Raw genomic sequence first — 27,404 nt, 5'->3', positions numbered from 1 at the left:
CATGGGAGAGATATGCATGCCGAACTTCAAACATAACTATAGAATTATAATAACAAAGACTGCATGTTACTGGCACAAAAACCTGAAGACAAGTAGAATAGAATAGAATATCCAGAAATAAATACACATGCCTACAGTCAGCTGATATTTGACAAAGGAACAAAAGACATACAATGGAAGAAACACAGCCTCTTCAACCACTTGTGCTGGGAAAAATGGGCGGCCACATGCAGAAGACTAAAAGTGGGCCCCAGCCTATCACCATGCACCAACATCAACTCAAAATGTATTAAAGACCTTAACATCAAACCTGAATCTGTGAAACTACTGCAGGACAGAGTAAAAGGGACACTTGAACTTATAGGCACAGGAAGGAACTTCCTGCACAGAGTCCCAGGGTCACAACAAATTGGAGAGAGACTCTTCAAATGGGACTACCTTAAAATAAAAAGCTTCTGAACAGCTAAAGCTATCACAACCGTGCTAGAAAGACAACCAACTAATTGAGATAAAATATTTACCAGCAATATAACAGACAATGGGTTAATATCCAGTATATACAGGGAATTCAAGAAACTGATCTCTCCCAAGACTAACAAAAAAATTACTAAATGGGCAAGGGAACTAAAGAGACTTCTCAGATGAGGAGATAAAAATGACAAAGAAACACATGAGGAAATGTTCAGCATCCCTGGTTGTGAAGGAAATGCAAATAAAGACAACCCTGAGATACTACCTTACCCCAGGCAGAATGGCCCACAAGTCAGCCAACGACAAATGCTGGAGGAGATACAGAGAAAGAGGAACCCTATTACACTGCTGGTGGGAATGTACACTTATACAACCTCTTTGGAAAGCAGTCTGGAGGTTCCTCAAAAAGCTAATTATTGACCTCCTATAGGACCCAGTCATACCACTTCTAGGCATCTATCCTGAACAACAGGAACCAGTATACAAGGACACATGCACCTCCATGTTTATTGCAGCATTGTTCACAATAGCCAGGATATGGAAAAAACCCAGATGTCCCATCATAGATGAATGGATCCAAAAATTGTGGTATCTATACACAATGGAATATTATGCAGACATTAGAAAGGACAAAATAATAATGGCATTTGCATGGAAATGGATGGAGTTAGAAGAAATCATGTTGAGCGAAGTAAGCCAAGATCAAAGAGACAAATGGTACATGGTCTCCCTGATAAGTGGATGTTAAATCCAAAATGGTAAGTGATATGACAAAATTAACAGGACTTAAGAAACAGAGAGCTTCCACTCATCTGGTTGAATCACAAGTAAATAACTCCATGCTGCTGATCACATGTATGGTATATATATGTACACTGAAGGGGATCCAGGAAGACAACACAGAACTAGAGTGAATCAGGGAAAAACATACAACAACGGGACCAATTAGCTGCACAGGACATTGACCAAAATGAACTAAGCAACTTAATGGCAGCAATGGGAGGGAGGGAACAAATGAGAAAGAGGGAACAGCTGATGCTATGCAAAACAAAAGAAATGTACATACCACCCAATGTGGAAGAAATAACTGTATTGCAAAGCTCATAGAACTCATAAATGTTATAGACCATGATAGACAATTTGCTCCAGGAAAGATAGAATGTGTTTGTGAGTTTAACTGAGCATCACGATCCCACAATAGTTTGAAATTTGGGAAATTATGTAATCACTTAATCACAATAAAAAAACAAAAACAAAGGCTGAGCATCAGTTGTTCATGCCTATAATCTTAGCTATTCAGAAGCCTGAGATCTGAGGCTCATAGTTTGAAGCCAGCTGGGGCAGGAAAGTTCAGGAAACTTATTTCTGGTTAACCACCAGAAAGCATAAGTGGAGGTGTAACTCCAGTGTTAGAATTATAGTCTTGAGTGAAGAAGCAAAGGGAGAATGCCCTGGTCCTTGGTTCAAGTCCTATTTTAAAAAGTAAGAAAATAAAAGCATGCTATACTTCTCAGGCATTTGGAAATATCATTCATTCTCTAATGATGAGGTGGGGGCTGGATGACTTATGTCGAACTTGCCTAGGCCAAGGACAAAAATAGACTTGGTAATTATAAAAGGCTATTCATAACCTAGTTGTTAAGATTCTTAAAAAGAATTGAATCTGAAAACTCTTGTAACTAAATAAAAAAGAATATTTCTAGTTTAAAAAGCAGTGACATTAATCAAGATGTGTTGTATTCATAAACTGCTTTGAACAACTACTTAAAGATAATAATAATAATAATTAGTAGTAATAATAATAGTAAAAGGCCTAGGGGGAGACAGGCTTCCTGCAGCCTAAGAGGGTAAATTTTCTGGAACTACTGCCAGACACTTTTCCTTCTGTTTGTTCAAAATTGCAATGTGTGTTTTCTGAACATAATATACATATGATCATGAAGCCTGAAAAAAATTAACATGGCAAAAACTGCAATACTGAACCACAAAAATTGAAAATGCAATACTCATCAAAATCCCAACAATATTCTTCAATTCAGTAGAGAAAACAATTCAACTTTAGTATGGAACTACTAAATTACAGATGAAACAGAAGACTTAGAAATGAACTCATGGGCCTATATTCATCTTACACACACACACACACACACACACACACACACACACACACACACATAATGGAATTCTATTCACTCATCTGAAAAGATGACTTTTCACTAGTCTTAAGGAAAATGAAAGGTTGGGGAAAATGATACTAAGAGAAAAGAGAAAGGAATGCAGACTCCGAGCAATATAGGTTTCATGGATTCATTCATAGTAGCTAGAAGGTGCCCACAAATCTACAAGTAAACAAGACAGATTATTCCTCGTCCCAGATAGAATGACGTTTATCAAGAAACTAACAATAGTAAATGCTGGCATGGATGTAGCCAATTGGGAACTCTATTACACTGTTGGTGGGAAATTAAACTTGTTCAACCACTGTGGAATGCAGTACTGAGTTTCCTGAAAAGACTAAACAGAGATCTCTTTTAAGACTCAGTAATTCCCCTCATGGGCAGTAATCCAACAAGCTCACATGAAAGCTACCAGCATAACCATGTTCAGGGCCCAGGCCCAGAGTTTAAGGACTGGAAAAAATGTTACCATAGTTGTTTTTTTCCCCCAAATATGAACCATTTGCCATAAGATACCAAAACATGCCGGGTGCTAGTGACTCAGGCCAGTAATCATAGCTACTCAGGGGACTAAGATCTGAGAATCACTGTTCAAAGCCAGCGTTGGCAGGAATGTCTGTGAGCCTCTCATCTCAAATAAACTGCTAGAAAACCGGACGTGGCACTGTGGCTCAAGCAGGAGAACACTCGCCTTGTCTTGTAGTTGACAACGACAGAGCCCAAGCCCAGAGTTCAAGTCGCATGATGGACAGAAAAAAAAAAAAAAAGATACCAAATCATTCTATTAGCAGTAGTTAGGTTAGGACTTAAATTTAGTGGGTGATAAAATGGCTTCTTTGTTGAATGATAGGAAAAGATGTAGGCAATCCAAGAAAAGGGAGATTTTTCGTTGTTGTTGGTCGAGGGGTTTGAAGTCTGGGCTTGGACACTGTCCCTGAGCTCTTCAACTCAAGGTGAGTGCTCTACTTCTTGAGCCACAATGCCACTTCTGGTTTTCTGGTGGTTAACTGGACATAAGAGTCTCACAGACTTTCCTGCCCAGGCTGGCTTTGAATAGCAGTCCTCAGATCTCAGCTTCCTGAGTAGCTAGGATTACAGATGTAAGCCACTGTCACCAGGCTAAAAATGGAGATTTTTTAGAAAAGAAAATCCACTTCTTCACCTGTGTCAAAACCTCAGATATCACTATTAGAACATTTCATCCTCAAGTCATTTTTTCAGATATCTGTTAATTTTCTCTTTTCCTTCATGTGGGAATACTGCGGTCAATATCATTTCAGCTGTGGTACTGGATCAATTGTATGGTAATTGCTAGCATCTAAATCAAGAACTGTTACAGGAAAAGAAATGAAACCCCCATTTGGAATAATTGTTTTCTCTTTTTATTACAAATCAGTGATTGATTACTTCCTAGTGTGATATTGGACGTCCAAACAGAGTGATGGCATTTTATTTCTCTTCAGCCTTCTCTCACATGTGGTCAAATATTTAAGAATACAAATATTTCCATTGATAATTCAATAGCTGACCTCTAAGAAAATGTGCATTTCTGGACTTTGCTCTCTTGTCCTTACATGTGCAGGGTTTCAATGATTTGTATGTTCTACAAGGAATTCTATTTTCCAATCTTTGTGTGACCAATTTTAGTCTCTCTGATCAGTCTTTCTGACTCTTTCTCTGGAGTCTCATTTCAGTCTGCCTCATAATATTAGTTATTAGCTAAATAATGTACAGAGGAGTCACATTTGCGTGAGCAAGGTAATGAGCAAGGTAAAAAAAAATGTTACCTCCTCCTTTATTTTTCCCCTACCATCCTTTCCCTCCCAGCTGCATAAGTACACAACCCTCCTCCCTTACCCCACCTAAATTGTAAAGTTCATTTTTCAACATAGTGTCTTGTGTATCTCATGGTTACAATGTGTCAACCTGTACCCCTATTTAAGCATTTTGTTTTCTTTCTTTCCCCTCCACAAATTAGAGGAGCGTATATAGAAGATGTAGGCGCACCAACTTCAAATACAGTGAAAACAGGAGTTATAGCAGGAGACAGGAACATATAAAGAAACAAAAAAATCACATCGCACATTATACGTATGTTAGAAACAATAGCAAGAAAGAAAAAACCACTTGTGTCCCTATCTTGGGGTTCATGTCCCTTAACATCATCCTATCTCGTCATATGCAGATAGCTTTTGACCTTTTCTTCTTAACCCAGACAAATATTAGTTATTGAAAATTAGGGAAACCATGGGACCAATGTTAATTTGGACGTGGCTTACTTCACTTAATATGTTTTTCCAAGACTTTCCAGTTACTAACAAATGGGGCAACGTTATTCTTTCTGATGGAGGCATAGAATTCCATTGTGTATATATACCACATTTTCTTGATCCATTCATCTGCTAAGGTATTGGGGTTGGTTCCATATATTAGCTATCTTAAAGAATGCAGCAATAAACATAGTTGTGCTGGTAGCTTTAGTATGGTCTTGTTTGTGATCATTTGGGTAAATGTCCCAAAGTGGGATTGCTGGGTCATAGGGGAGCTCTATGTGGAGTTTTTTGAGGAACCTCCATACTACTTTCCAAAGTGGTTGAACAAGTTTTGTACTCCCACCAAGAATGCAGTATGGTTTCCTGGTGGCCACATCCCCTCCAGCATCTGTTGTAAAAGTATGGAATGCTTCAGAAATTTGTCTGTCATCCTTGTACATGAGCCACGCTAATCTTCTCTGAAATGTTCCAATGTTTCTGCTATGCATTTCATTTTGTACTCCTGAACTTGGCGAGTGATTTTAGGTGTGTCTACAACAGTAGAATCAGCATAAATCAAGCCAGCATTTCTTCATTGAAGATACAAGGAAAGGACACAGGTTGCCACATTGTAACAATGAAATATACAAGACACTCTATGGGAGGGGTGAAGCGACATGTTGGGGAGGTATGAAGGGGCGGAATGGTAGGGGAAAGACAAAGGAGGGGGTAACAATGCTCAATAAGAAATGGACTAATTACCTTACTTACGTAACTGTAACCCCTCTGCACAGGGACTTTACAATAAAAATATAAATTGAAAAGATACAAGGAAAACTTCTGTACTTATAGGAAGTTGTATTTGTCACACAATATCAGCAAGGTATTGGTTTTAGGACCACAAGCATATTAAAATTTTGGATGCTCTAATTCTCTACATAAACACAGTATATTATTTCCATTAGAATCTGCCCACAACCTAGTGCAGGGTAATTGCTAAGAAAATTTTTACTACATTCTATGTTTGTAATGAAAAATAAAATTATATGCACTATTGACTGATACCATTTTTTTCAGATAATTTATTTATTGTGAAAATATCGTACAGAGGGGATTTTATTACATGGGCAAGGTAATGAATATATATACATATATGTATATTCATATATATACATATATACATACATATATACATATACATATATATATAATGTTTTAAAATCAAAATATTTTACATCCTTTTTAAAAATTTTTTATCATGAAAATACCATACAGAGTTGTTACAATTACAGAGGAAAGGTAATGAGTACATTTTTATCAAGCATTATTGCTTCCCCCTTGGTTTCCCCTTCCCTTCATATCTTCCACCACCCCCCAGCCCCTCCCCGACCTGCCCAAAGTTGTAAAGTTCGAATTTCTGCATAACGACTTGTATATCTCATGGCTGCAATGGGCCCACCGGTATCCCTATTTGCTTTTGCCCTTCCCATCCACAAACTATATCAATATCAAATACAATGAAAGCCGGGGTTATACCGTGGGGGAGGGACATAGAACACAAAAAAGCAATCATCTTTTGAATATGTTTGAAACAAATGCAAGAAGGAAAAAAATACGAATATCTATATTGGGGTTCATTTCACGTAAAATCAACTTATCTGACCTTTTCTGCTTGTTTCAGACATACACTAGTTATTGCAAATAAGGGAAACCATGGGACCTATGTTTCTTTGGGCCTGGCTTTCTTCACTTAATATACTTTTTCCCAAGTATTTCCAGTTCTTAACAAATGGGTCAATGTCATCCTTTCTGATGGAGGCATAGAATTAATTCCATTGTGTATATATACCACATTTTCTTAATCCATTCATCTGCGGAGGGGCATCTGGATTGGTTCCACATCATAGCTCTCTTAAAGAATGCTGCAATAAACAGTTATGTTGGTAGCTTTAGTATAGTCTTGTTTGTTACCATTTGGGTAAATGCCAAAAATTGGGATTGCTGGGTCATGGGGGAGATCAATGTGAAGTCATTAGAGGAACCTCCATACTTCCATAGATACAATCTATTCAACATCAAACAACTATGTACTAATGGGTTAAGAACAGAAAAGAAGAATTTTGCAAACGAGAAGTTATTAGGTTTAGAGAGAAATGTGGGGAAAAGTAGGATTAGAGGGATGTGGTAGGTAAAAAGAGAGTGTATTTGACCAAGTCCTAATTTCAGAGAGGGAAATAGCTTGGGCAGAATTATTTGAGAGACTTAAAAAAACAAGAGAAAATGGAAAAACAAAAATTTAAATACAAAAAGTGAAACACAAAAATTATGATTAAAAGTTCTTAAAATTATAAAGGTAGAAGGAGATAATACTACTTTTAAAGAATTTAAGCCTAAGAGGTTTTGAATTGAGTAATAAATTTCTGGGTTAAATATGTACACAGGGGAGATAAAGTCTAATAATCAATGACAGGTATGTATCTGAGGATGAGCAAAACAGCAACTCAGTCACCCAAAAAGAAGAAAGGGAAGAAAAAAATGAAAAAGAAAAAAAAAGAAGAGAAAAAGAAAAAAGAAAAAAATGACCAAAAACTCAGTAGAGATTAAAACACACACCGACACACACAGACACACAGACACACACAGACACACAGACACACACACACACACAGACACACACAGACACACACACACACACACACACACACACACACACACACACACACACACACACACACATACCTAAAATAAAAATTATGCGAGGACAAAAAAGATTAATAGAAAACAATTTTTAAAATATAATTTTAAAACTTTTAAAAATTAAAAATTAAAAAAGGTATAAAAAAGAGTTCTTTGATTGGGGGGGGGGGCTGCGTGCATGGGAAGATCTTTTATCTTCCTTGTGTCCTAACGAATCTCTTTGTGGAGTCTCAGGTCTGCTTGTGGTTACTGTCTGGTCTGTCTTGATTGGTTACTTAAGTCAGTTTGTTTGAGCAGGCAGAAAAATGCTCTGTTTTACCCAGGATTTTGTGATCCTCCTCCTCGCTAGTTCAGTGGGAGAGAGATCTGCTTTGATTATCACAAAAGAAGGAGATGGCAAAGAAGGAGATGGCTGTTTCTTCTAGTTTGGAGATGGTGTGATGAGGCTAGGTTCTGGGTAGAGTTGAGGCCTTTCACCAAACAGTAGCTTTTCCCTGAGGGGATAGCTTCTGATATACTCACAAAGCCCAGCCTACAGCCATTCTCAGGGTTTATGTATACTGAATTTCAATTGTTTTTCTAGGCTGCTGTAGGGAGGGGCAGCCTCTGGCTCTGTTTACCCAGAAGAAAGCCACACCTGTAGGGGCCGAGGATCCTCTGCTTGGGCTTGGTGACTTTCCCTTGTGTGGAGCTACGCCTGGAATGTCAGGTCAGGTTCCTGTGACCTGCTAAATGACTCCAGTTTTCTTCCAAGGCCTGAGTTGTTGGTAGCTCCTCAGCCAGGCCTCTGTCAGTATCAAAAATGGAGATCTCTGCTGCTGGGGGTGGGGAGAGGTGGACTTCCCTCCTTTGCTTCCTGAGAAGGAGTGAGGATGTCAGGGTTCTACTCACGCTGGAGTGTTGGTTCCGTGGTCATCTTTAGTCTGTGATCTGCAGGATGAAGATATTTGCTCCTTGTCAGTTCTTGCTGGTGTTGAGTAGAATCCACTAGCTCTCTGGGTCTGGTGCCTTTGTCCCGGACTCTCTGTGTTTATGTAGTGTGGCTATGGCCGCCACCACCACCGCCTTGGCACAGCTGCAAGCAAGTGCTCAGGTCTGTCTCATTGACTCAATTTTTACTCTCTGGCCAAACTCTCTGTACAGTGATAGCACACTTGGTGTGATTCTCTAGGCTAAGACTGTTCACTAGAACACTAAACTGCTATCTATATGAAAAATTGACAACCTCCAGCTTCATTTCCACAGTCTTCATTCAACATTCATGAGTATATTTCTTATCAAGCATTGTTGCCTGCTCCTTTGTTTCCCCTTCGAATCCCTTCAAATCACCCTCCTTCCTAATCCACCTCCCAGCCAAAATTGTAAAGTTGATTTTTTGATGTAACATCTTGTGCATCTTATTGTTGCAATGGGTCCAGCTGTATCCCTATTTAAACAGTTTGTTTTTGCCTTAGCCCTCCACAAATTATATCAACCTCAAATACAATGAAAGCAGGGGTTTTACCGTGGGGGAAGGACATACAAAGCAACAAAGAAATCATCTCATAAGTATGCTAGAAACAATTGCAAGAAAGAAAAACCATTTGATTCCTTATCTTGGAGTTTATTTCGCCTACCATCAACTTATCTGACCTTTTCTGCTTGTGTCAGGCATACTAGTTTATGCAAATAAAGGAAACCATGGTACCTATGTTTGTTTGGGCACAGCTTACTTCACTTAATATAATTTTTCCAAGTCTTTCCATTTCTTAACAAATGGGCAATGCCATTCTTTCTGATGAAGGCATAGAATTCCATTGTGTATATATACCACATTTTCTTGGTCCATTCATCTATGGTGGGACATCTGGGTTGGTTCCAAATCTTAGAGCTATGGTAAACAATGCTGCAATAAACATAGCTTTGCTGGTACCATTAGTGTGCTCTTGTTTGTGATCATTTGGGTAAATGCCCAAAAGTGGGATTGGTGGGTCATAGGGGAGCACTATGTGGAGTCTTTTGAGGACCCTCCATACTACTATCCAAAGTGGCTGAACAAGTTTACACTCCCACCAACAATGCAGTAGGGTTCCCTTCTGACCACATCCCCTCTAGCATCTGTTGTTATTAGAGTTCTTCATTATAGCCATTCTAATTGGAGTGAGGTGGTATCACAATGTTGTTTGGCATTTCTCTTATGGTTAGGGAAGTTGAGCATTTCTTCATGTGTCTATTGGCCATCCTTCTTTCTTCTTCAGCAAAGTTCCTCTGTTAGTCTATAGCCCACTTATTTATTGGGCAGTTGTTTCTTTGACGATTTATTGTTGGGGCATTTAATTTTCTTAGTTCCAGGTATATTGTAGATATGAGACCCTTGTCCATTGTATGTTTAGTGAAGATCTTCTCCCAATCTGTGGGCTTTCTGGTGATCTTGCTAGCTATGTCCTTTTCCATGCAGAAGCTCTGCAATTCTATGCAATCCCATTTGTCCAACCTTTCTTTAATTTGTTGTGTTTCTGTGTCTCTTTTAAGAAAATTTTGGCCTGTGCCAAGGAGACCTAGGGTTTCACTTATTTCATCCTTTGAATTTTTTAGAGTGTCAGCTTTGACTCCGAGGTCTTTGATTGTGGAGCACATGGGCAGTAAAGATGGTGCTGAGGGGGAGTTGTGTGGGAAGAGCCCAATTTGCTTTGCATTCCATGACTAACCATCCCGTGGAAGCTTAGGTGCATGATAAGGTTCCTCTTCCTCCCCTCCCATGCACACCTGGTCTTTTTTGCTTTAAAAAAGAGCTTGCTCTGAGTTAATAAATGAATTTCCTGCTTCACTTGACTCACTGCTGTGTCTGTTTGTCTCCCTGGCTAAGTGAGGCCACGGAACAGGGGAGCAGCCGCACTTACCTTTCCTTGGACCCCATCCGTCTTTTGTGGGATGGACAAAGACCCAACATCTGTCACCCAATGTGGGGCTTGAAAGGAAAAGATACCGGCAGAGGCTAAGCAGTCTCACAGGGTAAGTGAAACCCTTAGTATGGGTAATGCTATTTCACAGAAGTAAGAGGAAGAGGCAGCATTAGGCCTAGCAGGCATAAAGGAGGACTTGAGAAGTGAGAAGGAAAAGGAATGGGTAAAATTCATCCAAGAATGCACTGAAACATGCACAGTGGAAATCAAAATGAGGGTGAAAGTTACCCCCTCTGACTCAGGTTCCCCGGATGGTCCTAGGTCCCCACCCTATTTCCCCGATTGAGGGAGAGGTACAGCGTCCTACGCAACCTGTGAGAAGGACCTGCAAGACTCGGACCCCTACCAACCTTCCATGGAGGGGTTGAGGGGTGGGGAAGTAACCTAATTGGAGGCCTACCCTGGAAAGGAAGGGCCACCCAGGACCCCGGACCCTGGGCCACAGGATTTGCTTCCCCAAGTGTATCTGGTAAATCTGGCCCATGGAATGGTATCCATGGGAAGCTAAAGATCTTAAAGAGCTCCACAAGGCAGTGCCGGAGGATGGTCCAAACTCTCCTTGGGCCCAGACTTTATTACAGGACATTGCTTATCACCCATGTGTCCCCAAGGACTGGCTGGATGTGTCCAAAGCCTTCTTCACTTTCACTTGTTCTCAGTTTATTAAATGGTGAGCTTTCTTTAAGGAGGAATGCAGAGTGCGAGTGGAGAATAACTGGCAGGCTCAATCTGTGATACCTATTACTTATACCATGTTAAAAGGGATGGGGAATGGTACTCCACTGGCATCCAACATGCCGCAATACCTGGCCCATACCATGATCAGGTGATGCAGGCAGGACTTGCCACATGGTTCAAACTGGATGATGGGCCCACTGAGTCAATTATAGCAGGAGTTACACAAAAACCTGGTGAGCCTCTAGTTGAGTTTGTAGATGGAGTTGAACAGAGTATTAACCACAAGCTGCCAGCAGGGAACCTCCAAGATCAGTTTGTAAAGCTGCTGGTCTGGGAAGAGATGAATGCAGACCACCACATGGCCTGCATGGGATTGAGAGATTGTTTTCTGAGAAGATGGCTGGTGGCCTCACAGAATGTGGGAATGCAACAGCACCAGTCCCAATCATAAGCTTTAGCTTTACATGCTCAGACATCTGCAATGACTGTGGCTATTACTCAGGCACTGGCAGCCCAGGGCCAAGGAACCCCAAGACCATCGGGGAGAGGGACTTGTTTTAAATGTGGGCAGGAGAGGCACTTTAAGAGGGACTATTCACAACAATCCTCTGCCAACTGGCCCGAGGGGTCCTAACCTCCCCCTACACCCTGACCCAGGGGCACTAAGGGATACCATTGGAAAAAGAATTGTGGATCCAAGTTTGATTTAGATAGGAAGCCCTACCTGGGTGGAGTGGTGGCCATTGATAAAACCTAAACTTGTAGCCCTCCACCTTCTGGTGGAGATAAACCTTGGGTACATATGCCCTTCTATGAGTCCTTGGAACACACCCATATTTGTTATTCAAAAGGCCTCTGGGGCTAGGTGTGTGCTCCAAGATCTATGAAAGGTAAATGAAAGGATGGAGCTAGTAGGCATCCCTAAGAGGTATGCCCTGGACTCCTGCTATACCTTCACAATATACCTCGGTGTGATTGATATTAAAGATTGTTTTTTTCAATCCTCCTGCATCCGGATGACTGCAAAAAGTTTGCTTTCTCCATCCCTTCTCTTAAGTTTTCCCTGCCTGATTGGAGGTTTGAATGGATGGTGCTGCCAGAGGGAATGGCAAATAACCTGGCCTTTTGCCAACAATACTTGTCCACACTTCTAGGGCCTGTGTTGGGTTCAGATACCTCCCTTGTGTTTGCCTACCCGGATGATATAATCGTGGGGCACCAAGACCTAGGACAACTGGAGGGCCTTCTGGCCCAGGTTCACACCATATTAAGAAAGGGGGGCTTCACCATAGCACTCAATATGATTCAAAAGTTACCTCCTTTTAAGGTGCTCTGGTTCCACCTTACCTTGACTCAGGACAGTCTCCTTAAGCCTTTGCTGGATATTCCAACCTCTCTGACCTTAACCCAACTTCAGAGCCTTTTAGGGGAAATCAATTGGCTGTTGCCATGGGTGCCTGTCCCTAAAGATAGTGTGTGCCTTATTTGCCCTACTAAAAGGCAGGATGCACCAAGAAGTTATTACAATTACAGACAGCCATTGGGCAATATTTTTGCAGTTCCAAAAAGCCCTGGATGAAGTTTTCCTGAAGAGGAATTCTATTTTTGAGCCCATTTCCCTTTGGTGGTTTGGAGGTGTTACATTGATTTCTGCAGTTTTAATTCAAAGGGGGGACCCATTAGAGTGGGTTCACACTCCCCTGGGGGCACACCTCAGGTATAATCTCAGGCAGATCAACTTGCAGATGCTATCGTCAAGGGAAGGACCCAAGCCCAAAGACATTATGGCCTTGAGCTTCACTCCAATGTTTTTCTTTTGGGGATGGCAGACATTGAGCAGCTCACTTAAGCCAATGCCTCATCTTGCTCTCTCCTTAGAGGGTTTCTAGGACAAATTGAGTCCCACCACAACTGGTTCCTTTGATTTTTTTAAAATAAGAGTTGTAATAGTTATGAAGGAGTATCATAGTAATTTTGAATTGCATTTCTCTAATGACTTCTGTTCCCAAAGCTTAAGCCAGCATAGAAGTAGCATTAAACACAACTTTGTAAACCCACTGGCGATTTTCATGGATTTTGGAATACATGTCTATTCAGAATTTGTGCCCAGTTTTAAGCAAGTTTCTTGTTAATCTCATCTTTAATCTCTCTATACAAAATCAATAATTAATTCAATGTAGTAGAAAAGAAAAAATTAAGTATCTCCTAAAAATTATCATTTTTCAATTACGTGACATTGCTTAAATCATTTTCTGTTTACACTTGAGATTATATAAATTAATTTATTTAGACCTTTTACAAGGTTATACGTATTTTATTTATTTTACATTGATTGATATTTCCAAAGCCTGTGTGTTTAATTTTCCTTGGTGTATTTCAGTATCATGTAGCTCATATTTCAGAGTGAAGAATAAATGGAAGGAAGCAAACAAAAAAATACAGTTCCTCTCATCTGATGAAGCCTCTACAAGAATGAGGAAAGAGTTCATCCTTCTAAGGAGCTACGATAGGATATCAAAAAGTTAATTCATTCTAATAGGTCTTCATTATCTTTACAATGTAGCGTAAATGATTTAAAACACAATATACTGCTCAGATACTTATATGTTTTATCAGGTTTGTATATTTTCATATGGATTTCACCTCAGTTGTAATTCCTTCATTATTCTGTCCCTGATATTTTTACACTATCAAGACATAAGATCACCAGTTTGATTTAGAGCATGAGAAATTATCCATCTGGCTTCCTTGGAAGCAGTGCATATTCAATTGATAACATTATTTCTGGTTGCTCATTACATGTAATGGTTTCTGTAATACATATCACATTCTACGTAGTATTTAAAAATCTGCTTTGTTAACAATATTATATGGATAAAATTGTGGGAATAAACTCTTCCATCTCAGAACATTTTTATATGTTTTTAGTTGTAAAAGTACTGTACAGAGGGGTCACAGTTACACACACACACACACACACACACACACACACACACACACACACACACACACACATTTTCTTGATCCATTCATGTACTGAGGGGCATCGGGTTGGTTCCATATCTTACCTATGGTAAATAATGCTGCAATAAACATAGTTGTGCTTGTAGTTTTAGTATGGTCTTGTTTCTGATCATTTGGGTGAATGCCCAAAAGAAGGATTGCTGCGTCATAGAGGATCTCTATGTGGAATCTTTTGAAGAACCTCCGTTCTGCTTTTCAAAGGGGTTGACAAGTTTACACTCTCACCAAGAATTCAGTAGTGTTTACTTCTGGCCACATTCCCTCCAGCGTCTGTCATTGTAAAAATATTGAACGCTTCAGGAATTTGTGTGTCATCCTTCGAAGGAGCTATGCTCATCATCTCTGTATCATTCCAGGTTTAGGGTATGTGCTGCCAAATTGAGCACAGAACTTTTTTTTATATATAAAGTGTAATTGATTTTCTTAAATTAGACACTTCAACAAAAAGTAAATGCAAAAGAATGGTCATGAAATATTTATTTCTTACATAAGCACATATTTAAGAAGAAACTCAAAATTGATATATCAAAAACAAAGTAATTCCAAATATTTGTGGTTCAAGAGATGTGTAGAAGGAGGAGTTCAATTATTCTCTACAAGGCACCTGTCATAATGAACATTGCAGCAAGGGTTAAGGTTGTTAAAGTTCTAATGCTTTAAATGGGTTTAATTTTGGGAATTTGCTTAAATATGCCAAAATAGGGACTGTTTGGCAGGTCATAAAAATTTTCCATGAAGTAGTTAAGATTTATGGTAGCAGACATATATTACTAAGTATTTATATTTCAGAATTTATAGAAACTTTACTAATGAGAAGTTGCAAAGTCTTTGTTTAAAGAAGCAGAGTAAAGAGTTAAGAATTTGTTAACTACAATTTAGAGCTTCCTTACTTTATATGTTAGCGAGCAACAAGTGAAGATATAAGCCATATACAAATGACGAGATGAGCCATAAATAGTCATCTTAGTGGGTAACTTTAAAGACTACTCATAGCCTATAAAACTCTTGTTGAACATCATAATCTTAGCCAGTTTTAAATGTACAGGAATATGAGAATATAGTAAAATCTAATATGTAGTACACTTCAAATACTGGAAACACGTAACTGGTTTATTTTTCATTTTATTAATCATGAATATTTAATTGTTGTTTTTATTTATTTGTAGCATTGTTTTCCTTGTAGTAATATAATACAAAGTTTTGTAAATTGTCTTTTGGAGGTACTTTGAGAAAGTTACTGGGATGCTCAACCATTTTTATAGGTGCATGTGAGTTTACAAATAGCAAATTTAAGAACAAAATATTGATTAAAAATTTTATCAAGTAGAATCTGAATCAGGAGTGTTGATAAATGTCCACACCTAAAATCTTAGCCCTAGGGTGAAGCAGACGTATTACAGAGTTGAGGCTACAAAAATGAGAGACTGTATTTTGTTTTGTTTCTGTTTTTGTTGGTCATGAGGTTTGAAATCTAGAGCATGTGTGCTGTCCCTCAGCTACTCAGCTCAAGGCTAGCGTTACCACTTTTGTCACAGCACCACTTCCATCTTTTTCTGATATGTGGTACAGAGGAATCAAACTCAGGGCCTCATGCATGCAAGACAAGCACTATACCATTGAGCCACTTTCCCAGTTCCTGAGAAACTGTGTTTTAAAAAATCATCTAAAGAACATTTGTTTTATCTTTGGGTTATATATTGAAATATATGAATATCTTTTTATATTTTTGTGAATTATCATACTACTAAATTTATATTAACTTCAGCCACTTTATTATTCTCAAAGTCATGAAATATCTCTGAGAGATTGCATCTGTGAAAATTGTTTTTGCAGTTATAATTTCTTGAGTAATTTTTAGTTTTTTATCAAAAGCACTTTATATTTTATGTTGGTGGGTTATTGTACATTAAATACCTTCAAATGTACATGTAGAATCTAAAAATAGCTGTATGAATATTCTCATACAGCTCTTATTTATCTGTTATGCACTTTCAGTATTATGATATTTCTCTCTATCTTTCACTCTATCTCATTCACTTGCTTTCTCGTTCATGCTCCATGTCTGCTACTTAGCATTTCTGCTGGTGTACTATTATCTTTCAGGATCCACTGGTTTTGGGAGAACATGATAGGGACCATCAGTTACAATGGCATTCTTTAAGAGTTATAGCAGTGATGTGATATTATTCTTTGCAATGCTAAATGGCAAAACAACAGATCTAAAAATTCCTTTTCACTTTTACTATTATTATAAATTTTATCTCATAGGAATCATGGGGATGGATAAGATACTTTATCCTTTTACCTAAAAGATATTTTTTCTTTTATAAATAACCCATTTCTTTTATTATCAGTAAGTAAATACATGTAATGAAAATAAAGCTATCCTATGGATAGATTTTCATCCCTGTTCACAGGGATGAAAAACAAAGTAGTGGCAGAAGTGAGTACAAAGGATAACCATCATAGAGCAAAGATCCTCAGAGCAGTTTATCATGTACACTTTGTGTGAATGACAATGTGCAGGAACTATAGATTAAATCACTGAACAGCTGATATATACGCACATATATTATGTATGTATATTTTTTATATTTGCATATATGTGTGTATATGCCCTTATATATGTACACATGTATGCTCCTATACACATGAATACACACATACATACACACATGTATACCTGGAGAAAGACACATAGTTACAGCCAACAAAAGTTTCACTACTTGATGAATATGCCTTAGACGGAATGCTTGGAACCAAATATGTTGAAGATGCATTTTTCTCTAGAAGTATTTTTACCACTCCTCTTATCTCTTAAAACTGATAGGTTTTCACAGATTCGACTTGCAAAATGCAGTACAAGTGATAGCAAGCCACTTGGAAATCTCATTAAGTAATGGTCATAAGGTGTCTCCCTGTTTCCCACAGAATGCTTGCTCTTGTAGACATTCTCAACAACCAAAGTAGCTGGAGAATACTCTGGTAAAGAATAACGTTATAAGGCTTTAAATGGCATCCTTCTTTGAGCTATTTTCCAACAGCTTGCATCAATTCCTAAGCAGATGAGTGAGTCCTCAGAAGACTGGAGCTCATGTCATTATTTAACCAACCCATTTGAAAAGTCCTATGTGAGAAATGCTGACTGAGGTCTTGCTGATTTATTGGTCAAGAAAATAAGAAAGAAAACTGCCACACGTACTCCGGTGGAGTCTGCTTAGCATGGGAAACCTGCTTTCAGATCTGAGAATTGGGCTTCAAAGAGGCCTACCTCCTGAAAAGGCTGGCAAGCCCCTGGGAAAGATGTGTTCCTGTTTTTCTTTTCTTTGCTGTATAGGAGTGCCTATTAATATTTTACTGTTCCTGCTGCTTGTTCTACTTACTCATGCTCAACGTTCCTTTATTCAAGGCTCTTTCTTGGAAGTGTTGACGACTCCAACATCTGATGAGTGTCCTGAGAACATGACTAACTCACCAGAGTTAAGTGCTACCCTAAAAGCCCCTCTTATGGATGCTATTAGACAAGTCATATGGAAATATAAATGTATTGGGGGTTTCATGACGTCACTTCAGCAGAAGGAATTGTTTGTAAGAGATTTACAAGAAGCTGTAGGCACGGCTAGAGCAGAAAGAGTGTATGGCTATTGGAGACTTCCCTTTAATCCTAAAGCATATACAATAGATGCAGGGAGCCGGGGCGAACGCCATTACAAGGCGCCGCCCACTCCCTTGCAGCTTTGAGGTCCATATTAGACAGTGCTTGGCGGGACGGTGGGTCCTGGGCTTTGCGCGTGCGCGAGCCACGTAGAGTCCCCAGCCAATCCCGTGGCACCTGGTGACGGTGAAAGGCAGATGACCAATGATAGAAAGACCCGTGTTCCTATTCCCTATATAAGCGGCCATGTTTTGGGTGCACACTCTCTCGCGCTCAAGCTCTCCCATCAATTGAAAGGCTCTCCAATAAAGCGTGATCTGAGAAGACTCCTGGTGTGGTGGTCTTTTTTTCTCGCTGGCCGAGAAGGCGTTCGCCGCAAGTGGTGCCAAAACCCGGGACCCGCGCGAGAGGCCGAACAGGAGCCAGAACTCAAAACGCGGAGAGGGGACGTCAGTAAGTATCCCCCGGTATGCTGTTCACTGTAGATTTAGATATTTATTGTTTGCTTGCATTGCTTCTTCCCTTGTGGCTTGTCTTTTTGATGATGCGCACTTGCCTCGAGGAGGTAGGGTTTGATTTAATCCAGGAAGGATGCAAAGTACTAACATGGCATCAGGATAGTCTATCAGAGTCAGCATCCAGTAAAGGGGAGGAAAATAGACCTAAAAGAAAAAGGGAAAAAAGACAAAAGGATCCTAAAGAATTAAAGCAGGAGGGACTGCAGCCCTCACAAAAGGAGAAGGGTCTTAGGGAAGAGGGGGTCTCAAGGAGACCCCTATGCCCTTCTTTAAAAGCAAACCGGTTCTCAGCACTACATGTGGAAGGGCGGGACCAAGAATGCAGTGATCTTGTGAGTGACTCAGAGGAAGAAATGTTAGAGGAGGAGGGAGAGCAGCTCGATCCAGCTGATAGTGAAGACTTAGAAGAGGCTGAGTCTTGAGTATGAGGCAGACAGATATGGGGGGTGGTGCCCCCTAGGGGTGGGAGTACCGCAGCAGCCAGGAAGAGGAAACGGAGCTGGCCCTCACCCGTCGGCCCCCCTGCCGTGCCCGCCAACGGTGCAGAGTCACTTTATAAAAGGAAGCACCTGGTCGCAGTTAGCAGCCGCTTTTCCAGTTTTTGAAAATCCAATTACTAATGAAAGAAATTTTGAGCCGGTTTCCTACTTCCAGCTTAAGGATTTAGTTGAGGCAGTCCAGACTTATGGAGTGACGGCTAATTATACCACTGCCCTGCTCCGAAGACTGACCGTCAATGCTATGACGCCCACGGACTGGTTTGAGGTAGCCCGTACCTGTCTCAATCATGGGCAGTTCCTCGATTTCCGGTCTATTGTTCAAGACAAGGCTCAAGCCCAATACAGACAAAATGTCCGTGACGGGTACCCGGACTGGACCGTAGATATGCTTCTCGGGCAGGGACCCTACACGGTAGACCAGACAGGATATACCTTTGAAGTATACCGCCAGGTAAACGAGATCTTTTACAAGTCCTGGCGGGCCCTCCCAAACAAGGGAGAGATGGCTGGCAATCTAACAAAAATCATGCAGGCCCCTAATGAGCCATTTTCTGATTTTGTTGCCCGTATGCTAGAGACAGCCGAGCGGGTGTTAGGAAATCTGGAAACAGCCATGCCATTTGTACAGCAAATCATTTTTGAACAAAGCACCAAGGAATGTCAGAGGGCAATTACCCCAGTAAGAATTCAAAGCCTAGAAACTTGGTTAAAAGCCTGCAGAGAAGTAGGTGGCCCCCTGACCAATGCGGGGCTGGCGGCTGCTGTCTTGTCGGCTGCCGGGGCCACAAAAGATAGTAAAGGGAAAGGGTGTTTCCGGTGTGGTCAGTTGGGACATTTTAGACAACAGTGCCCACAAAATGGTGGTCCTGCGCAAAACATACCCATGCAGCCAAGGACTCCAGCAGTGTGTCCTCGTTGTAAAAAGGGAAAGCATTGGGTCAACGAGTGCAGGTCAGTTAGAGACATCAATGGACATTTTATCCCCCAAATTACTCAAAACACTGATTCTGAACCAGAGCCAAAAAACGGGAAGGAGGGTCCTCGTCCCCAGGGCCCGAAAATTTATGGGGCATTTCAGACTCTGGGTCCCGGACAGCACCCGCAACAACCTCCCAGCCAAAGAGAACAACCTCAGGCTCCGCAGGGTTGGACCTCTGTGCCACCTCCGGACGGGTATTAACACAGCAGATGGGTGTACAGATTGTGGAGACAGACATGAGAGGACCCCTAGATGAAGGCACTGTAGGAATAGTTTTAGGACGCTCCTCCTCCACAATGAGAGGATTAATAATTTTCCCGGGAGTGATTGACCCTGACTATACGGGGATAGTCCTCTGCCATGTCCCCCATGGAGTGGTGTCCATTTCTCCCGGGGATAGAATCGCACAGCTCCTGCTTTTGCCTTCTCTTCATGGCAACTTCCCTGCTAAGGAGATAGAGAGAGAAGATAAAGGGCTAGGCTCCACTGGAGTCGACCTTACATGCCTGTCCATAACTTTAGACCAAAGACCCATGCTAACTCTCCAAGTGGAAGGGAGAAGATTTGAGGGACTGGTGGATACAGGGGCAGATCGAAGCATCATCCAAAGAGGGGAGTGGCCAAAGCAATGGCCAACTCAGAAATCCTCCCAGACCTTACAAGGGCTGGGCTATGCCGATGCCCCACAGTTAAGTGCAAAAGAATTGACTTGGAGAACAGACGAAGGCCAAGTTGGAAAAATGCAGCCATTTGTGGTAGACGTCCCTGTCAATCTTTGGGGAAGAGATGTGCAGCAACAGCTAAAGCTAACTTTAACTAATGATTATTCTGAGGCCAGTCAGAATATGATGAAACAGCAAGGATTTGTGCCAGCCTTGGGGCTTGGTCTGCGTCTCCAAGGACGCAAGGAGCCGATAGAGCCACTTCCTAAACAGGACAGGAAGGGTTTGGGTTTTTCTTAGGGGCCTCTGAAAACAAAGCTTCCACTGAAGGTGGGATACCCATACCTTGGTTAACACAAAAGGCGGTGTGGGTTCCTCAGTGGCCCCTCTCTCGAGAAAAATTGGAAGTGGCTCAAACTCTTGTCCAGGAACAGCTGCAGCTGGGGCATGTTGAGCTTTCAGTGTCATCTTGGAATACCCCAATTTTGTGATTAGAAAGGCCTCCGGAAAATGGAGATTATTACATGACCTTAGAGCAGTAAATGCCCAGATGCAAATTATGGGACCCATCCAAAGGGGACTTCCATTGCTCTCTGTGTTACCTCGAGAGTGGCCTGTTTTAGCTTTAGATATTAAGGATTGCTTTTTTTCCATACCTCTTTATGAAAAGGATAGGGAGCGCTTTGCCTTTACTTTGCCCTCTGTTAATCATGAAACCCCGGATGCTCGCTATCAGTGGAAAGTTCTCCCCCAAGGGATGGCTAATAGCCCAACAATTTGTCAATTGTTCATAGGGGCTGCATTAACCCCTGTCAGGAAAAAATTTCCAAAAGTATGGATTGTCCATTATATGGATGATATCTTGTTGGCTGCTCCCTCGGTAGAGACTCTTCATAAAGTGTTTGAGCGGATAACGGAGACCTTAGCTGATAAAGGACTGATTATTGCCCCTGAGAAGTTTCAACAGACTAGTGTTGTTCAATTTCTGGGAACCATTGTTTCTCCTACTGAGTTTAAACCACAAAAACTTTCCATTCGAACTGGTCATCTCAAAACACTTAATGATTTTCAGCAATTGGCAGGAGATATTAATTGGATAAGGGGGTTTCTTAATCTCCCTCGGTCAGAGTTGTTACCTTTATTTGCCATTTTGGAGGGCGACCCTGAAGTCACCTCCTCTAGATCCCTAACACCTTTAGCACTAAATTCCCTACAAAAGGTTGAGGCAGCTTTGTCTAGGGCTCAACTTTCACGGGTTGATTTAAAATTACCTATCGATTTATGTATATTAAAAACAAAAAATTATCCCACGGGGGTTCTTTGGCAAAATGGCCCCTTATGGTGGCTCCACAGCAATTCTGTGGGAGCAAAAACTGTTCAATATTTTCCTGAATTAGTGTCTAAGCAGGCAATTTTGGGTATAAAGTATTGTTTGATGCACTTTGCAAAATTTCCAGATAAATTAATTATTCCATAAACCCGTGAGCAAGTTGAAATTTTAGCAGCCACAGTGGATATGTGGGCAATTCTTGTTTGCTCGTTTCCCAATGTAATTGATAACCATTATCCTAAGCATCCTCTACTTGCCATAATTAACAAAAATTTAGTGTATTTTCCTGTTGTCACTTCAAAGGAGCCCTTGGTTGATGCTCTGACCATCTTTACGGATGGATCAAAATCTGGAGAAGGTGCCTTTTTTGTTCAAGGACACAAATAGCCGGTGGTCTTTAATTTTCGGCTGAATGCCCCACAGGCTGTTGAATGTGTAATTGTGCTTGAAGTTTTTAAAAGATTTGATCACCCTTTTAATTTATTTTCTGATTCATTATATGTTGTAAATGCCGTTGCTTCTCTTAAAGTTGCTGCTTCAATTAAGCAGGCCAGTACAATTTCTAATGTTTTGTTACAGATTCAGTCCCTTATCTTAAACAGAAAACACTCTTTCTATATTGGACATATTCGTGCCCACTCTATGTTGCCGGGCCCGATGGCAAGGTGTAATGATTTGGTGGACCAGGCAACTCGGGCTGTGGCTCTGGTCGCTGCTGATCCTGTAAAATTGGCAAAAGACTTTCATAGATTGTATCATGTACCTGCTAATACCCTTAGGAAAAGATATAATTTGTCCAGGCATGTGGCAAGAGATATTGTTAAAGCCTGTAAATCCTGTGTTACCTTTCTTCATCCTCCCCATGTGGGGGTAAACCCCAGGGGGTTGAGACCAAACGCCCTATGGCCATGGATGTTACTCATCTGACAGAATTTGGTAAGTTAAAATATTTACATGTGTCTGTGGACACCTTTTCTGGTGTCATTCATGCCACACCTTTGGCAGGAGAAAAGGTGTCTCATGTCAAAATACACTGCTTAGAAGCTTGGGCAGCTTGGGGAAAGCCCCTTAGACTTAAGACGGATAATGGCCCTGCTTATACTTCCCATGGTTTTCGCGCCTTTTGCACACAAATGCAGGCTGCCCACACCACCGGATTGCCCTACAATCCTCAAGGACAAGGTACAGTGGAAAGAGCTAATAAAAGCATAAAAGAAATGCTTCAAAAACAAAAAGGGGGAATTGCTGAGTCAGCGTCCCCCAGGGAAAGACTTTCTCTTGCGCTCTTTACCCTTAATTTTTTAATTCTAAATGACAACTATCAGCCTGCCGCAGATCGGCATATGACAAGAGACCCCATGGATACTAAAGACATGGTTATGTGGAAGGATGTTATTAATAATAAATGGTATGGACCGGATCCGTTAATAACGAGATCCAGGGGAGCTGTTTGTGTTTTTCCACAGAGTCAAGAAGTACCTCACTGGGTGCCAACGAGACTGACCAGGCCGGTGGAGACTGCAGAAGAACCCCCTCTTGAAGATGCCATCCACTCGTCTCCTGATGCAGCTGATCTTAAACCAATGATGCTGTGGGCTGTTACAATTTACTGACTGGGCCTCTGCGGTGTCCTTTTTCAAAGAGCGGGTGGGAGTCGGGATGTTTTTAGCCTGCTGCCTGGGAGGATGCGTGGTCTGCCTATGGTTGGTCTGTCGCCTTCGAGCCCAAACCAGAAGTGACAAGGTTGTTATCTCGCAAGCATTAGCCGCTTTGGAGAGTGGATCCTCACCCCAGATCTGGCTGTTGGCCCTGAGAGGCAATTAAGCCTTACCATTCTGCATAGCCTTAGCACCCCGAGGGATCAGGGAATCCCATTGCACTGGGACAGGTATGCAACTTGCAATTTGGGACAGGATGCGAGGCAAGTGCACTGCACTTGAGGAGGACCATCTCCTCAAGAAGAGCATGCTGGGTTGCAAGTGGGTTGATGCCCAAGATCCCACCTCTGCAAAAAAGGCATCGGACGGGTCTGGTCATCACTGGGGAAGGCGCGCCCCTCAGGTGAAGGCCAGTGCAAGGTCCTAATGTTTTAGACAGAGGCCCAACCTCTACTCTTACCTGTTGCCAAAAACAAAAAGGGGGAACTGCAAGGAGTCGGGGCGAACGCCATTACAAGGTGCTGCCCACTCCCTTGCAGCTTTGAGGTCCATATTAGACAGTGCTTGGCGGGAGGGTGGGTCCTGGGCTTTGTGCGTGCGCGAGCCACGTAGAGTCTCCAGGCAATCCCGTGGCACCTGGTGATGGTGAAAGGTAGATGACCAATGATAGAAAGACCCGTGTTCCTATTCCCTATATAAGCGGCCATGTTTGGGTGCACGCTCTCTCGCGCTCAAGCTCTCCCATCAATTGAAAGGCTCTCCAATAAAGCGTGATCTGAGAAGACTCCTGGTGTGGTGGTCGTTTTTTCTCGCTGGCCGAGAAGGCGTTCGCGGCAAATAGACTCATATAGATATCGTGTGGATAAAAAAGATGTAGAGGGATATATAGACCAAAAGCTAAATAAGATTCTTAAAAGTTGGTAGATGGAAGGTGGCAATAGCTTATCAGAAAAAAAATGGTGGGATCCTCCATTATCTAGAGGACCCCAAAGACTTCCCCCAGATCCATAGCCTTTTACAGGTGTGTACGATAAGGATGGCAAACATTGGGAAAACAACTTAGAAGAAAGAACTTCCTATTACTATCTTTCATTTACTGAGAGACTTGCTAGATCTAGGCCTCCTTTGTGCTTACTATCAAAGAAGGAACAAGAAAGATCTTATGAGACAGTTAAGGCCTCTATGGAGAAGAGTAAATGATTATGTGAAAGGGTTACAGAAAAGACACTATGAGCTTGAATTTGATATATGGCCAGATTTAACTAAGTATACTGACTATCATGATTTTGGGCCACAAATTGGGGACCCTCTAAAGAATGGCAAAGAAGTACAATTGCTTAGAAAAGATTTGAAATGCATAAAGTACAAAACTAAACAAAAGTAACTATGAAGTACTAGAGTTCATGCCTTTCTGTTCAGCACCTTGCCCATATGCTCTGGTTAATGGTTAATAGGTGATAAATATCGAAACCAATTGTATTTCTTAAAAATAGAGGTAACGCCGAAAACAAGTGCCTATCATCATAGCTCGTCATCCAAAAAACAAGATCAGGTGACCAGCTGGTGACCACCCCAGAACAAAGCCTTGCAGCTTTGTGTAACCTTTTGCCCTTTCTCATGGAGACTTTTTCTATAAAAGCATGTTATCCTCTGCAATAAATCACACTCAGAATTCACTCCTCTTGTGTGTGCGTTGTCTGTTTGCCATCTCCCCACCTATTCCAGTTACCTCCACAACGTGTTCTCCGTCGTCCTGACAGAGCCGTTCCGCGGCAGAAAACATTTTAATGCATTAAAGTTTGAAAATAATTTGCAACCTGTTAATAAATGTGTAGAACACAATTATACCAACTGACAAAAGATGATATGCCTTTCATTTATGTGCTTTTGGGCTTGGTGGGTGACTTTAGGTGTGTCTACACAAGTAGAATCAGCATGAAACAAGCCAGCATTTTTTCATTTAAGATACAAGAAAAGGATACAGGTTGACCCATTGTAACAATGAGATGTACAAAACACTCTATCAGAGGAAGGGTGGAGGGAGGAGGTGGGGAGGTGTGAGGGGAAGGGTTGATAGGGGAAAAACAAAGGAGGGGGGTAACAGTGCTCAATAAGAAATGTACTCATTAACTTACGTAACTGTAACCCCTCTGTATAGTATCTTCACAGTAAAAACATATATATTAAAAAGATACAAGGAAAACTTCTGTACTTATAAGAAGTTGTATTTGTCACTCAATATCAGTAAGGTAATGGTATTAGGACCACAGGCATATTAAAATTTTGGATGCTCAAAATCTCTGCATAAACACAGTATTTTATTTACATTAGAATATGCCCAGCACCTAGTGCAGTGTAATTGCTATGAAAAATTTTGCCACATTCTATGTTTGTAATAGAAAATAATAGTATATGCACTCCCACCAACAATGCAGGAGGGTTCCCTTCTGTCTACATGGAAATGGAAAAACTTGGAAAGAATTATATTAAGTGAAGTAAGCCAGGTCCAAAGAAACATAGGTCCCATGTTTTCCCTTATTTGCAATAACTTGCATGTGTTTGAGATAAGCAGAAATAGTCAGATAAGTTGATGTTAGGCAAAATGAACCACAAGATAAAGATTCAAATGTTTTTTCTTTCTTGCAATCATTTCTAATATATATTTATAAGATGATATATTTGTTGCTTTGTATGACCCTCCCCATGGTATAACCCGTTTTCACTGTATTTGATGTTGGTATAATTTGTGGAGGTGAAGGAAAAACAAATAGTTTAAATAGGGATAGAGGTGAACCCATTGCAACAATGAGATGTACAAGTCATTATGACGAAAAATGAACTTTACAAATTTGGTGGGGATAGGAGAGGGCGTGGGGGAGAGATGGATAGGGATGGGAAGGGGAAACAAAGGAGGAGACAACAATACTTGATAAGAAATATACTCAGTACCTTGCCCATGTAATTGTAACCCCTCTGTATGGTATTTTCACAATTAAAAATTTAACAAAATAAAATAATACTTTAAAAAATTATATGCACTATCAACATATACAAATTTTTTCACATAATTTTTGTCTTCATTTTGTGGATGGAATTGGGAGAGTAATTTTGAAAAGCACAAATTTCATCACCAAGATCTGTCTGCAAAATACAACAGGGATCTAATACAGCATTATTGAAAGATATGGAACTCTGAGGAGAAATACTTGAATTGAGATATTATCAGAAAGTATAAGCACGCAAGGACTTTTTAGAAATATTGCTAGATTTCTCATGGAGAGCTTTCATAACACTTTGTGAAACACAAGTCAGAACCTCACTGAAGTGTAGACAGTTTCCCTCACCTTTATGTCAGGCTCAGTCATTATAAATCAACATATAGCTAATGTGGAATAATCCTCTAATAAGAAAACGATGATGGAGTGTTTATATGCAGAAAAGCTGGGAAGACTATCTTTTTCCAATTAAGACTGAAAGATTGACCCCCATCCTATTGTCCCAGGCCCATACAGACTCCAGGCAAAATCCCAGGTATGTGTGAACTCCATTGAAGTACAGGCAGGACAATCCACCTAAGCCCAGCTGTAAATATTCCATTATGGGCCCACGTGAAAGTCCCCCACCTTCCTTGACCCAGGAGCTTTTCATTAAACTCTACCTTCTTGTTCAGACCTCCTATAAAAAACCAGATCCTGTCCCAGCTCCTCACACAACCTCAATCCTGCAGGAAGGGCTGTGCCCCTCGCTGTCTGTCAATGAACAGTTCTCGCCTGTTGAGTCTGATCGAGTCTGGCCTATTCATTTTCCATTCTACTCCATTTTTCTAACATATGGTTCCTACATCCAAGAATGGAAAAGTGC

At 40.9% G+C, this 27,404-nt stretch overlaps 2 non-coding genes across 2 annotated transcripts; both read right to left on the bottom strand.

The window, feature by feature from the left end:
* Positions 1 to 5,316: 5,316 nt before the first annotated feature.
* Positions 5,317 to 5,420, bottom strand: LOC138807044 (U6 spliceosomal RNA). Its single transcript, XR_011366033.1, has one exon. It is a non-coding gene; the product is annotated as a U6 spliceosomal RNA (small nuclear RNA).
* Positions 5,421 to 14,521: 9,101 nt separating this feature from the next.
* LOC138807033 (U6 spliceosomal RNA) lies at positions 14,522 to 14,627 on the bottom strand. Its single transcript, XR_011366031.1, has one exon. It is a non-coding gene; the product is annotated as a U6 spliceosomal RNA (small nuclear RNA).
* Between the last annotated feature and the right edge of the window lie 12,777 nt (positions 14,628 to 27,404).

The sequence above is a fragment of the Dipodomys merriami genome, unplaced genomic scaffold, assembly GCF_024711535.1.
Source record: "Dipodomys merriami isolate MVZ:Mamm:240054 unplaced genomic scaffold, mDipMer1.0.p SCAF_1002, whole genome shotgun sequence".
NCBI lineage: Eukaryota > Metazoa > Chordata > Mammalia > Rodentia > Heteromyidae > Dipodomys > Dipodomys merriami.
Note: the sequence above shows the minus strand (reverse complement) of the source record. Positions and strands in the feature narration are given on the sequence as shown.